Source organism: Myotis lucifugus, unplaced genomic scaffold, assembly GCF_000147115.1.
Source record: "Myotis lucifugus unplaced genomic scaffold, Myoluc2.0 scaffold_46, whole genome shotgun sequence".
NCBI lineage: Eukaryota > Metazoa > Chordata > Mammalia > Chiroptera > Vespertilionidae > Myotis > Myotis lucifugus.
This window is the reverse complement of record NW_005871094.1, coordinates 7,235,987-7,249,361: the sequence shown is the minus strand read 5'-3', so window position 1 is coordinate 7,249,361 and position 13,375 is coordinate 7,235,987. Positions and strand designations below refer to the sequence as shown.

At 36.6% G+C, this 13,375-nt stretch overlaps 1 protein-coding gene and 1 pseudogene across 1 annotated transcript in view; both read left to right on the top strand.

Moving 5' to 3' along the window:
* Positions 1–13,375, top strand: part of AHCYL2 (adenosylhomocysteinase like 2) — a 168,399-nt gene that overhangs the window by 48,262 nt on the left and 106,762 nt on the right.
* Positions 1,851–8,097, top strand: LOC111825918 (annotated as a pseudogene).

Below are 13,375 nucleotides of genomic sequence, written 5' to 3'. Positions count from 1 at the left end.
AAAAAAAAATAGACAGAAACAAGCTGTAAAATAAATGTTTCACCTTAAACGTATAATTAGGAAACACAAAAATTTTATTCAATGCAATATAAAACCACATAGATTTGATACATAATTTCTTCGAGTTTTTTTAATCCTCACCTGAGGATATGCTTATTTATTTTAAAGAGAGGGGAAGAGGATGAGAGAAAGGGGGGGGGGGAGAGAGAGAGAAAGAGAGAGAAAAAAGAGAGTCACTTGGTTGCCTTTCTGTATGTACACCGACCAGGGATTGAAACCACAATCTAGGTATGTGCCCTGACTGGGAATCGAACCTGCAACCTTTCAGTGTACAGGATGACGCCAGGGTATAATTTCTTAGTTTTTACTTTAGGAAAAAAGTCAGTGAGGAAGAGGTTTATAAATCTCTCCATCTCTTGTACAAAGTTGCAACTGAAACCCGAAAGCCCTTGCCTGTACAACCACTTAGGAATTGGAATTTACCTAAATGAGTTCTGAGTGCTCTTTATTTAAAAACCTTTTTAAATGTTTTTGATTTTGAGAGAGAGGATGGGAGAGAGAGAGAGGAAAACAATAAACACATAGGTCCAAGATGATCCCGTACGCACCCCAATGATTGAACCCACAACCTGAGTATGTGCATGACTGGGAACCAAACCGAAGACCTTTTGGTGCATGAGATGATGCTCAACCAACTGAGCCACACTGGCCAAGGTCTGGGTGCTCTTTTAAAAATGCACAATTAATTATAGAACATATGGGTCTACAATTTGGGACACTTCCGAATAGGAAACCCCTGCCTCCATAATATAAGAAAACAAGAATACTCTTTCTACAATCATCAAGTATTATAAAAAACCTTCACAGTCTGGTTCACCTTTATCAAAGGTAAAATGATTACTAATACATTTAATGGATTATTTTGATCATCAGGGTTTTTTAAAAACATATTTTATTGATTTTTTACAGGGAGGAAGGGAGAGGGACAGAGAGTTAGAAACATCGATGATAGAGAAACATCAATCAGCTGCCTCCTGCTCACCCCCTACTAGGGATGTGCCCACAACCAATGTACATGCCCTTGACCGGAATCGAACCTGGGACCCTTCAGTCAGCAGGCGGACGCTCTCTCCACTGAGCCAAACCAGTCAGGGCATTGATCATCAGTTTTAAAATACAAAATAAATTTCACATGAATTTTTAGATGTTTGAGTTTTTCAAAACAAGATACCAAACAAAACATATTGAACTGGCAGAGTCCATGGGCTAAAGAAAAAGGAATCTGTATATATAAAAGCCTAAGTGACTGTTATGACTGAACGATCGGTCAACTGGTCACTATGATGTGCACTAACTTCCAGGGGGCAGATGCTCAGTGGAGGAGCTGCCTCCTGGTGGTCAGTGTGCTCCCACAGCCAACCTCCTGCGGCCGGCCAAGAGGGCCAGAAAATTATTTTAAAAAAATAATGGTCAGATTTTCCAAATTTGATAAAAACAATAAACATATAGGTCCAAGATGCTCAATGAACCCCAACAACAAGAACACAAGAACAATTACATAATAACATAATAATCAAATTGTTCAAATTATTAATTATAAGACAATCTTAAAAGCAGCCAGAAAATAATAAAAGACACATTATGTATCCAGGAGCAAAGACAAAGGTGACAACAGATTTCTTATCAGAAACAGTATAAACAAGGTAACAGTTTTAAAGTCATAGAAAAAATAAAACTGTCAACCTAGAATTCTATACTCAGCAAAAAGTATCTTTCAAAAACAAAGGTGAAATAAAGACATTTTCAGATACACAATAGAATTCATTACCAGCAGGCCTACACTAGCAGAAATGTTAAATCCTTTGGCCAGAAGGGAAACACCAGATGAAAATCTAAGTCTGTGCCCTCCCCTCAGTTTTGTGAATATACCAAGATGATTTTCATCCACCTTGAGTAGTTATCCAAAAAAGCCTATGACTTCATACATTCGATTTTCTAAAGAACAGCTACCCATATTTAAATCTCAGAACCCAGATGTGAGAAATTCAGAACTAATTTTTAAAAGTCATGGATCTATGGAGGGAACTTCCTGATTCAGAGAGAAAAATATATGAAGATGCTTACAGGGCAGACTGGCAGGCAAACAAAGAGAGAAATAGAATTCAAGAACAACTAACTCCAAGTCTGAGGGTATATCTGAAAAAAAAAAAAAAATTACGCAAAAATGTTTAAAAAGAAAGCGATGCCCTAGCCGGTTCGCCTCAGTGGACAGAGCATCGGCCTTTGGACTGAAGGGCCCTGGGTATGATTCCAGTCAGGGCACATGCCCAGGTTGTGAGCTCGATCCGCAGTGTGGGGCATGCAGGAGGCAGCCAACCAATGATTCTCGCTCATCATTGATGTTTCTCTCTCTCCCCCTTTCCCTTCCTCTGAAATCAATAAAAATATTTTTTTTTAAAAAAGAAAAGAAAACAATAATAAAGAGTTAACACTCTTGAAAAACTGAAAAGGCTTATCACAGTTAAAGCTGAAGACTGTAAATGAAAACTGGAAAAATATCCCTAGTTCTCAGAAATAAAGTATATATTCAACTTGTCAAAGATGATAAAATTTGTTATTATAATGAAATCAAACCTTGGGAAGAACAAATGGTTGAAGTTGGACGCAATGATCTTCCTTGCAAAGTGAAGCCCCAAGTAAAAAGCACTGAGGAGTGTTAAATAGAAGATTGAGTTATGTTCATAATGTTTAGACACAAGAAACCAATTAGATCTCAGTATCTGAAACTGTTATAAAGTTAGTAGGATAAAGTTGGTAAACATTTTATACTTAACTAGAGGCCCAATGCACAAATTAATGCATGGGTGGTGTCCCTTGGCCTGGTCTTTTTCCCCCTTTTTTCTTTGGTTCATTTTGGATAGTTTCTTTTGTTGTGTCTTCAAGTTTGCTCATCTCTTATTTTGCTTTGTCTAATCTGTTGTTCATTCTATTCAGTGTATTTTTCATCTCTGACATTGGATACTTTTTATTTCTAAAACTTTGATTTAGGCCTTTGTTTATATCTCCCTTGTTTCTACTTAGTTTTTTGAATATAGAATACAGATGTAACTATTTAATGCCCTTGTCTGCTAATTCTAACATATGTGTCAATTCTGTGTTTCAACTGATTAATTTTATTACTCTTTATGTGTCATCTTTTTTCTGCTTCTTTATTTGTTTTGTAAATTCCAGACATTGTGAATTTTACCTTGTTGTGTAGTAGATCTTTTCCTCCTCCCCCTCCTCCTCTTCCTCCTTCTGCTGCTGCTCCTTCTCCTCCTCCTCCTCCTCCATTATAGTTAAGTTAGCTATAAAATAATTTGACCCTTTCTGGTCTTGCTTTTAAGATTTGTTATGTGGGGCCAGAGAGGTTTTCCATCTATGGTAATTATTCCCCAGGACCTTTGTGAATACACTACCCTGTACTCTGTAAATTATGGGGATTTCCATTCTGGTTGATAAGAATGGACTTTATTCCTGTTCTCTTTGAGTGCCATTTAGTGTTCTTTCTAACCCTTTGAATGGTTCCTTACATGCAGTCACTGATCAGTATTTTGATGAATACTTGAGGGTTGCCTGTCACACATCTCGAGTCTTCTATCTGTATAACCCTTTCTTCTCCAGCACTCTGTCCTGTAAACTCTGTCTTGGTCTCCCTTGACTCTCAGCTCCATCTCCTTGACTAAGGAGGGCTCCTTAGTTGGGCTCTACTTGTTTTCCTCCTCCCTGAACTGCTGGGATCTACCTGTTTTCCTCCTCCCTGAACTGTGCCCTGGAAATGGTCTCGAGGCAGTAGGCTGAGGCATTCATAGCACTTACCTCATTTCCTGTCTCTCAGGGATCTCTGTCCTTTATTGATTGCCTGTTGAGCAGGGTCCTCAAAACCATTGTTTCATATATTTTGTCTGTTTTTTTCACTTGTTTGTTTCAGATAGGAAGGTAAGTCCTATACCTGCTACTCCATATTGGCTGGAAGTGAAAGTCCCTATTTTCCATATTTTTTTATGTGCTTAGAATGTTTCATGATAAATACATAAACCAAACAGGTATATTTTCCAAAGGTAGTTTTTCGAATTTTCTAGACTTAAAATAAACTTCACCTTCTTAAACATTTTGAGAGACTGAAGTTTTATGTTTTGGTTGTTTTTTTAGGTAATTCCTTTTGCTTTGTTCTAGCAGAGTTCAGTGGTTATCTTTAAAACAAAGAGGTTTATTATGTTCTGTGATTGTATGAATAGAACAGTACTTCTTGTACTACATGCCCTGAGACCTGAGCTCTATATCACTATCTTGTTTCATAATAGCTTCCAAATAGCATCAGGTGGTCATTTTTTACTTTATAACCAGTCTCCTAATCCGGTTTGATTTGATCTTGTGACATCAGGAAAGAAACCTCCCAGGAATAGAATAAAGAAACATTTAATATCCTGAGGCTTTAAAAAACAAAACGAAGGTCCAAATATTAAAACCATTTTAATATATTTAAATGCTTTTACAATGGAGCCATTAAAAAAAAAGAAGCCTAGTTAATGAATTATTTAACTTAAGTAGTATTTTATTATAAATAATTTATTTGTAAGATTTCCTGGGGCAGGAAAACTGTGTTCTAGCTGAATAAGGGAAGTGATAAGGACATGGATTGTGTTGATGGAAGTAATAAAGGAAAAAAAAGATACAAAATAGGTATTGATTTTTTAGTAGAGAGTGATTCTGAAGTTAAGATGAAAGAGTTTGTTAGTGTTCTCAGACAGGAAGCAGGGTCATCTGACATTAGTGAAGAATAGAAAAATTCAACCTCTAGGTGGGTTAAACAGGCTTGGAATAGGTGTCTGGGAAGCCATCCTGAGGCAATGTGATTCTCACCTTTCTGAGGAGAAGGATCCTCTGGAGGATTCTAGCTTGTCATTCTTGCTTCTCTTTCCTATGTTCAATATGCAATTGTTGATTAATTGAAAAGGAGCAGGAATGAAAATTATTTTAAAGATTTTTTTCCCCAAGCAGAAAAGTACATAATAAATGTGAAATTCAGTTAAAATGCCTTGGAGTATAAAGGATTAGAAGACATGATACAGAAGGATCCAGTGCTGCTCAGGAGTTAGGATAGGACAACCAACTGTATGTGTTTGCATTTATATGTATGTTTGTAAGTATGTGTTTACTCCTAGCATCAGCTATTTAGGGCTATATTCTTTTCTTTTCTCTCCCATCTGTGCCTCCCTGATGTATATGTGTTTATAGCTAGTGTCAGCTATGTTTAGGGCTGCATTCTTTTACTTCTGTCCCATCTGTGGCCTCCTTGAGTCATTCCTTTAAGAGCTCACCCAAGTTTGTTTAACTGAATTAAAGTTCAAGTTTGTGTTAGAAAAATCGGGCACAGATCAGTGCAGAGATTCCTATGGAGGAAATGAACAGCTCTGTGTCCTGAGATGACCAGCTTTCCTACCCTGACCAGGAAGGATTGCTGCCAAAGTCTTCCCATGGTGTCAGGGAACTGGGATTGAGGACTCTAACTTCCAGTATTGGCAAGTCTTAATAAAAAGGCAAAAAGCTCACAAAAGAAAGAACTCAGGTCCTTGAACTTACTTCCAACCTCTCTCCAAAGGGGAAATGCTCTGGACAGGTATGAGCTAGAAGGGGTCAATGGGGAAAAAAGAGGGACATCTGTAATACTTTCAACGATAAATATATTTTTTAAAACCACAAAGGGAAATGCTCCTCCTGATCTTGTAGAATCCATGTGATTAAAATTATTTTTATAGCCAGGTTGGTGTGTTCAGTGGTTGAACATTGACCTATGAACCAGGAAGTCACGGTTCAACTCCCTGTCAGGGCACATACCCGGGGTTACACATTCAATCCATAGCAGGGGCTGTGCAGGAGGCAGCTGATGAGTGATTCTCTCTCATCATTAATGCTTCTATCTCCCACTCCCTCTCTGAAATCAATAAAAATATATTTTAGAAAGTTATTTTTATATTTGTGAACAGTAATTCTCTTTTTAAAGCAGGACACCCCCTCCCCCAACTAAATTCTAGGTATATGAAACCAACTAGTTTCAGAGCACAATAAAAATGAGAGAACTGAGGTTATACAACATAAAATGTAACGGTAATGTGTGGTGATATCATCGCAGACATAATCAGACAGAGTTGTGGGTATTCTAGAACAGTAGTTCTGAAACTTTGGTTTCAGGATCCTGTACACTCTTAAAATTTGAGGATCTCAAAGACCTTTGGTGCATGTGAGTTTATATCTATCAATATTTACTGTATTAGGAATTAAAACAATTTAAATTTATTTATTTAAGATAAAATAATGAACACGTGTTGCTTTTATTTAAACAGAAATTAACAAATATATTTTATTTGAAAATATAAGTAATGTTTTCATGAAAAGTAACTTTTTTCCAAAACAAGAAAACATTTAGTGGGAAGAAAGATATTGTTTTATAATTTTGCAGATCTTTTGATATCTGGCCTTATTAGAAACAGCTTGGATTTCATATCTACTTTTGCATTCCATTTGGTACATTGCCATACATCATGTATCCCTGGAAAACTCCACTTACACTTATGAGATGAGAGTAAAAATAATGCAAATATCATCTGAGTATTATCATGAACATACTTTGATCTCAAGCACTCCCTGAAAGTATCTCTTTACCTCCAGAGGATTCTGGACCACTATTCTCAAACTATTTGTGTGTGTGTTGCGGGGGGTGGGGGAGGGAGGGAAGAAACACAAGAGTTATCACCATTGGGTAAAGCAAAATTTGCCATGTGTCTAATCAGTACTGGTTGTTTAGGATAGTAATTAAGCAGTATCACACTCAGACTCCAGAATTAAAGTGGGCGGTATAGCTGACACCTCCAAGCACTGAACTGGGAGTCAATCCCAGTCCATGTGCTTTTTAGAAGTAGTTGTTACTCAGTGTTTTTGTAGTGTTTTGTTAACCAGTGGGAGGAGAAAATTAAGCCAGATCCCTGGGGAAGAATCAAAGAATATTAGAAATAAAAATGACCTTTAAAGATAATCTAGTCATAGAATTTTAATTTTAGATTTTCAGACTTGAAAAGTACCTGTGAGGTCATCTAATCCTTAAGCTTTATAATAATTATAACTAGTACTTGTGCTGTATAGGCTACATGCTTTACATTCTTTTTTCAAAGTGATCAAAAGATTATTTTGATCTTTACTATTTCTTTTAATTTTTTTTATAATAGAAAATGTCAAGCATGTACCCCATCACCCATTTTCAACAATTAAGGAAATAGCCCGGCCAGCATGGCTCAGTGGTTAAGTGTCGACCTATCTTCAGTGTTACTGTAAAACAAGAATTCATGGAATTTGCAAGTGTTAAAATTTTTAGTGGAAACAGTGCTTGTAACATAATTTGTTTGCCATCATTTTCTTTAGTTAGGTCATTATAACTTGTTTTTTTGTGTTTACTAGCATGTTCATAGCATTCTCATGAGCCTTGAAAAGGAATTTATCCTATTTTCATCATCACTCCTTGCTTCCTTCATTATTATGAATTTATGCATGATAAAGAGAAAATAACTCATAACCAGTATAATAATCAGTAATTGTCATAGCTGAGGCTGTAGCATATATAGCAGAGTCTGCTGATTGTGTAAAATTCCTTGCTGACTCGCTATATATCCCTCCCACACAGTAAAATTGAATAATACAGTAGTCCCCCCTTATCCGCAGTTTTGATTTCCATGGTTTCAGTTACTCATGGACAATATTAAATGGAAATATTAAAAAAAACAATTTATAAGTTTTAAATTGTGTGCCATGCTGAGTAGCATGATGAAATCTCGAGCTGTCCCACTACATCCCATCTGGGACATAAATCATCCCTTTCTCCAGTGTATCCACACTATAGATGCTATCTGCTACCCTTCCATTAGTCACTTAGTAGACATCTTGCTTATCAGTTTGACTGTCACAGTATCACACTGCTTGTGTTCTAGTGACCCTTATTTTAAACTTAATAGTGTCCTGAAAGCTCAAGATTACTGGCAATTTAGCTATGCCAAAGAGAAGCTGTGAAGTGTATGTATGTATAGGCAAAAACAGTATAAATAGGGTCAGTACTATCTGCTGTATCAGGAGTCCACTGGGAGTCTTGGAATGTATCCCCCACAGATAAAGGGGGACCACTGTTGTGAAGGAAAGTGACATTAATAGGGAATACTTTTAATCTAATTTAATATATTCATAAAAAGGTATTTATGTATTATTAGGAATAAGTTATTTGGGACACAGTTTTACAACTTGTAGATTGAGAAACATTACTTTTAAAACATATTGCTTAACCACTTCAAACTGATATAGCAAAGACATCTAGTAGTTTTTTGTTTTATCTTTGAAACTTTAGTTAGGGGAAGCTCAGATTTAATAGTTGAGGAAAAGAAATTTTTAAAAAAGGAAACCAAGAAAAGATTCCACCAAAAAACGACTAGATTTAATAAATGAATTTGGCAATGTAGCAGAATACAAAATTAGTATGCAAAAATTGATGGCTTTTTAATACACCAATAATGAATTATCAGAAAGAGAAACTAAACAAACAAGCCCATTTACCATTGCCACAAAAAATTTAAGATACTTAGGAATAAATTTAACCAAGGAGGCAAAAGACCTGTACTCAGGAAACTACAGGACGTTGAAAAAAGAGATAGAAGAAGATATAAACAAGATATAAACGTATGCATGGACTGGTAGAATCAATATCATTAAAATGTCCATACTACCCAAGGCAATCTATAGATTCACTGCAATCCCTATTAAAATACCAATGGCACATTTCATAGAGCTAGAACAAATACTCCAAAAATTTATATGGAATCAAAAAAGATCCCAAATAGCTGCAGCAATTTTGAGAAAGAAAAACAAAGTTGGAGGAATCACAATACCAGATTTCAGGTTATACTACAAAGCCACCACAATCAAAACAGCCTGGTACTGGCAAAAGAAAAGGCATATAGATCAATGGAACAGAACAGAGAATCCAGAAATCAACCCAAGCCATTACATTCAATTATTTGACAAAGGAAGCAAGAGCGTACTATGGAGTCAAGAGAGTCTCTTGAATAAATGGTGTTGGAAAAATTGGACAGATACATGCAAAAAAATGAAACTAGACCACCAACTTACACCATACACAAGAATAAACTCAAAATGGGTAAAGACTTAAATGTAAGTCGTGAAACCATTAAAATCCTAGAAGAAACCATAGGCAGCAAAATCTCAGACATCTCTCATAGCAGTATGTTTACGGATACATCTCCTAAGGCAAAGGAAACTAGAAAGAAAATAAACAAATGGGACTACATCAACATAAAAGAAACCATCAACAAAGTGAAAAGAGATCCCACTGTATGGGAGAACATTTTTGGCAATAATACATCTGATGAAGGATTAATATCCAAAATATGTAAGGAACTCATACAACTTAACAGAAGGAAGATAAACAATCCAATTTAAAAATGGACAAAGGACCTAAATAGACACTTCTCCAAAGAGGACATACAGATGGCCAAGAGACATGAAAAAATGCTCAAAGTCACTGATCATCAAAGAGATGCAAATTAAAATGACAATGAGGTATCACCTCACACCTGTCAGAATGGCTATCATCAACTAATCAACAAATGACAAGTGCTGGCGAAGATGTGGAAAAAAGGGAATCCTAGTACACTGCTGGTGGGAATGTAGACTGGTGCAACCATTTTGGAAAAAGTATGGAGTTCCTTAAAAAATTAAATATGGAGCTGCCATTTGACCCAGTGATCCCATTTCTAGAAATATATCCTAAGAAGCCCAAAACACCAGTCAGAATGAATGTATGCACCCCTATGTTCATAGCAGCACAATTTACAATAGCTAAGATATGGAAACAGCCCAAGTGTCCATCAGTAGATGAGTGGATAAAGAAGTTGTAGTACATTTATACCATGGAATACTATGCAGCAGTAAAAAAGAACAATCTCTTACCCTTTGAGACAGCATGGAGGGACCTGGAGAGTTTCATGCTAAGTGAAATAAGTCAGTCAGAGAAAGACAAATATCACATGATCACACTCATATGTGGAATCTAAGTAACAAAATTAATTGATGAATGGAGCGGATCCAGAGAGATAGAAGCATGGAACAGATTTCGGAATCTCAGAGAGAAGGTGGGGGAGGGTGGGTGGGTGGGAGGTAATCAACCAAAGACCTTGTATGCATATATGCATAACTCATGGACACAGACAATAGGGTGCTGAAGGCCTGGGGTGGGGGCGGGCTGGAGGGGATCAATGGGGGGAAAAGGAGACATATGTAATACTTTCAACAATAAAGAGGTATATAAAAAAATGGAAACCAAGAAATAAAGAAATAACTGCTAAATTTAGTATAATAAGTAATATATGCTTATTTCCCAAGACTGAGAGGTAAAAAATACTCTTCAGCACATATAATTTATATACAAATATATGTATGCCCCTTCAATCAATATCAGTGTCTAGATACAGCCTTGAAAAGGTTATAGTAGAAGCCACAGATTGATTATAACCACAGAATTAAAAGCTATTTGAGGGCCTGGGCAGTGTGCTCAGTGGTTGAGCACGACCTATGAACCCAGAGGTCACTTTTTGATTCCTGGTAAGGGCACATGTGGTGCAGGAGGCAATCAATCAGTGATTCTCTCTCACTATTGATGTTTCTATTTCTCCCTGTACCTTTCTCTCTTAGTCAATAAAAAAATATATTTTTTTAAAAACCTATCTGAGGGAACCCAACACAAAAAAAGCGTTTTCAAACAGAAAAACAATAAAAACAGCAAGAGCAAATTAAATTTTTATAGGCCAGGGACTTAACATCTTGAATCATTCAAGTATTTATCATAATTGTCTCTTGCCCTGGCCTGTGTTGCTAAGTGGTTAGAGCATTGGTCAGCACACCTAAGAGTTGCAGGTTTGATTCCTGGTCAAGGTCACGTACCTGGGTTGCAGGTTTGATCCAGGCCCAGGTCAGGGCACCTGCAGGAGGCAACCAATCAATGTGTCTCTCTCACATTGAAGTTTCTCTCTACCTCACTTTTACTCTGTAAAAAAAATCCATGGGAAAAATATCCTCGGGTGAGGATTACAAACAAACAAAAAAATAGTAATTGTCTTAACTAACTATTGAAACATAGTATACTACCAGGAAAGAGTTGGCTTAGTATTAATTTTTATATGGTATTGAGAATAAGACTTAGTTGTCATTTGTTCTAAACTAAGAAGTTAATTTTAAAGGCTGTTAATTTACTTTTAGGAACTTATTTCAGTCAACGTGGTTATTCATTTACTGTTAAACATGCTTTATCCCATTTAATGTGTTTGGTAGTAATAAAGAGGATTGTTTAGATTAATGTTCATATTATTCTCTTTGTATGGATCTAACCAGTTATTTTGTAGTTAAAGTAACATTAATTCAGCTCTTTTTAAAAAAATATTTTTATTGATTTCAGAAAGGGAGACAGATAGAAACATAAATGATGAGAGAGAATCATTGATCAGCTGCACACCCACACAGATGGGGATCGAGCCTGCAACCAGGGCATGTGCCCTGATGGGGAATCCAACCATGACTTCCTGGTTCATATGTGGACGCTCAATCACTGAACCACACCAGCTGGGCCAGCTTTTTTATTGAGAGAGTGAATGGTGTATTATCTCTGGCTTCCAAATATATGTTTAGTTGGTAGAACAATTACTTTGTGTGCCCTTGATAAATGTTATGTAGGCCACTGGAATTCAAAGAAATAGCATCTGTCAATCACAGTCATTTCTTGGAAGGAAGAATTAAAAAATGGCACAGCAGTTATTCTCCTTGACCTCTTTCTTTGAAAAGGAATTTGATTAGGCAAACTGGTTTCATAATAGAGCGGAGCTTCTCCCTTCTCATCAGGGAATTGAAGCTGAGCAGCCAGACTTGTTCTGTGAAGCTAGAGCAATCTGGTTTTAAAGGATTTAACTAAATTTATTGTGATTAAGGTTTTAGAGGGATGTGCATTGCAGAGCAGCAGCTTTAAAAATGTTAGTCTATATCCCTAGGTTGAGACAGGAAACTGCAGCTGCTACACTCAGCTTATGGAGGCACACAATAAATAAGTGTGTGAACGTTCAGTAAAAACAATTAAAGAATTATGCCTAATTATTGTCTTACGGTGAAGATGATGAATGGCCAGAGAAATAATTTGAAATGAGATTCTATCCATAGGCATACCTGGAGGGTTACCTGGTGCCCTGGTGGAACTCAAATTGTCTCTAACTAGAAAGATCTGGCCAAAGTCAGGATAAAAATAGATTAGTCCCTTTTTCTAAAGGCTCTTTACATTCATACTGTTGTTTTTATTGCTGAATTGATTTTGGGTAATTATAACTGATTTTAGATACTGGAATCTTAAAACCAGCCTCTTGGCTCTGTTGCTTCAATCTTATCCTTTCCAGTATGTGTTATTTAAAGAAATGGATTGGAAAATAAATAAAGAAAATAAAGAAACTGGAGACTTGGAATTGTGGTTGTGAGAGTTTCATTTGGGGGGAATCATTTAGGATTACTCAAAACAGATATTTGGTTGAAAATAGAAAATTAAGAAAATAATAGGAGCAGTAGAGGAGAGGCTACATTAAAGGAGCCAACGAAGGGCCATTTTACCCCTTAATATATAATCAGCCACAGCCTTTCCTCCCGGTTAAGTCCTTTCTCAGAAGATCAGAAACATCTGGGGGGGGGGGGGGAGAGATAAAATTATTTTCTGGTGCCATGTTGGCTTTCATCGTATTTAAATAGTTTGGCTTCTTGAAGTGATCCATGTAATCGATAGAGAGTAAATGCCTGGAGTTTATTAAAATGAAAAGATTAGGGTGCTTACACCTATATTTCACTTAACCTGAAATAAAAATTTCAGGGGCTTTTGAATTTTCAAAAGAAATGGTTTTTGGAAACAGCCTTTATAAAAGCAATGAATGTGTATTTTCATATTAAATTCAACGTTAGAGTTTATCCTGGCTTGGTGAGCTAGAATTTTTAGAGGCGTTAGTTTTATGTTCTTTCTAAGATCTAGTGTAAGATAAGTCAACCTTTTTGAAGTAGGTAGACAGTTCCTCAAGACTGTGCACATGAGTCCCTGTGTCCCTAGCACCATGTGTGACTATAAGTAGGTGGTTGGGGAAACAGGAAAAGATGGTAGAGAGGTGGCTGCTCCAAAGAGAGGGAGCTTCTGGGCGATACCACTGTTCCAGTGTACTGCACGTATCTCCTGGTACCCCTGAGTGCACAGGTTGCCTGTGAGTCC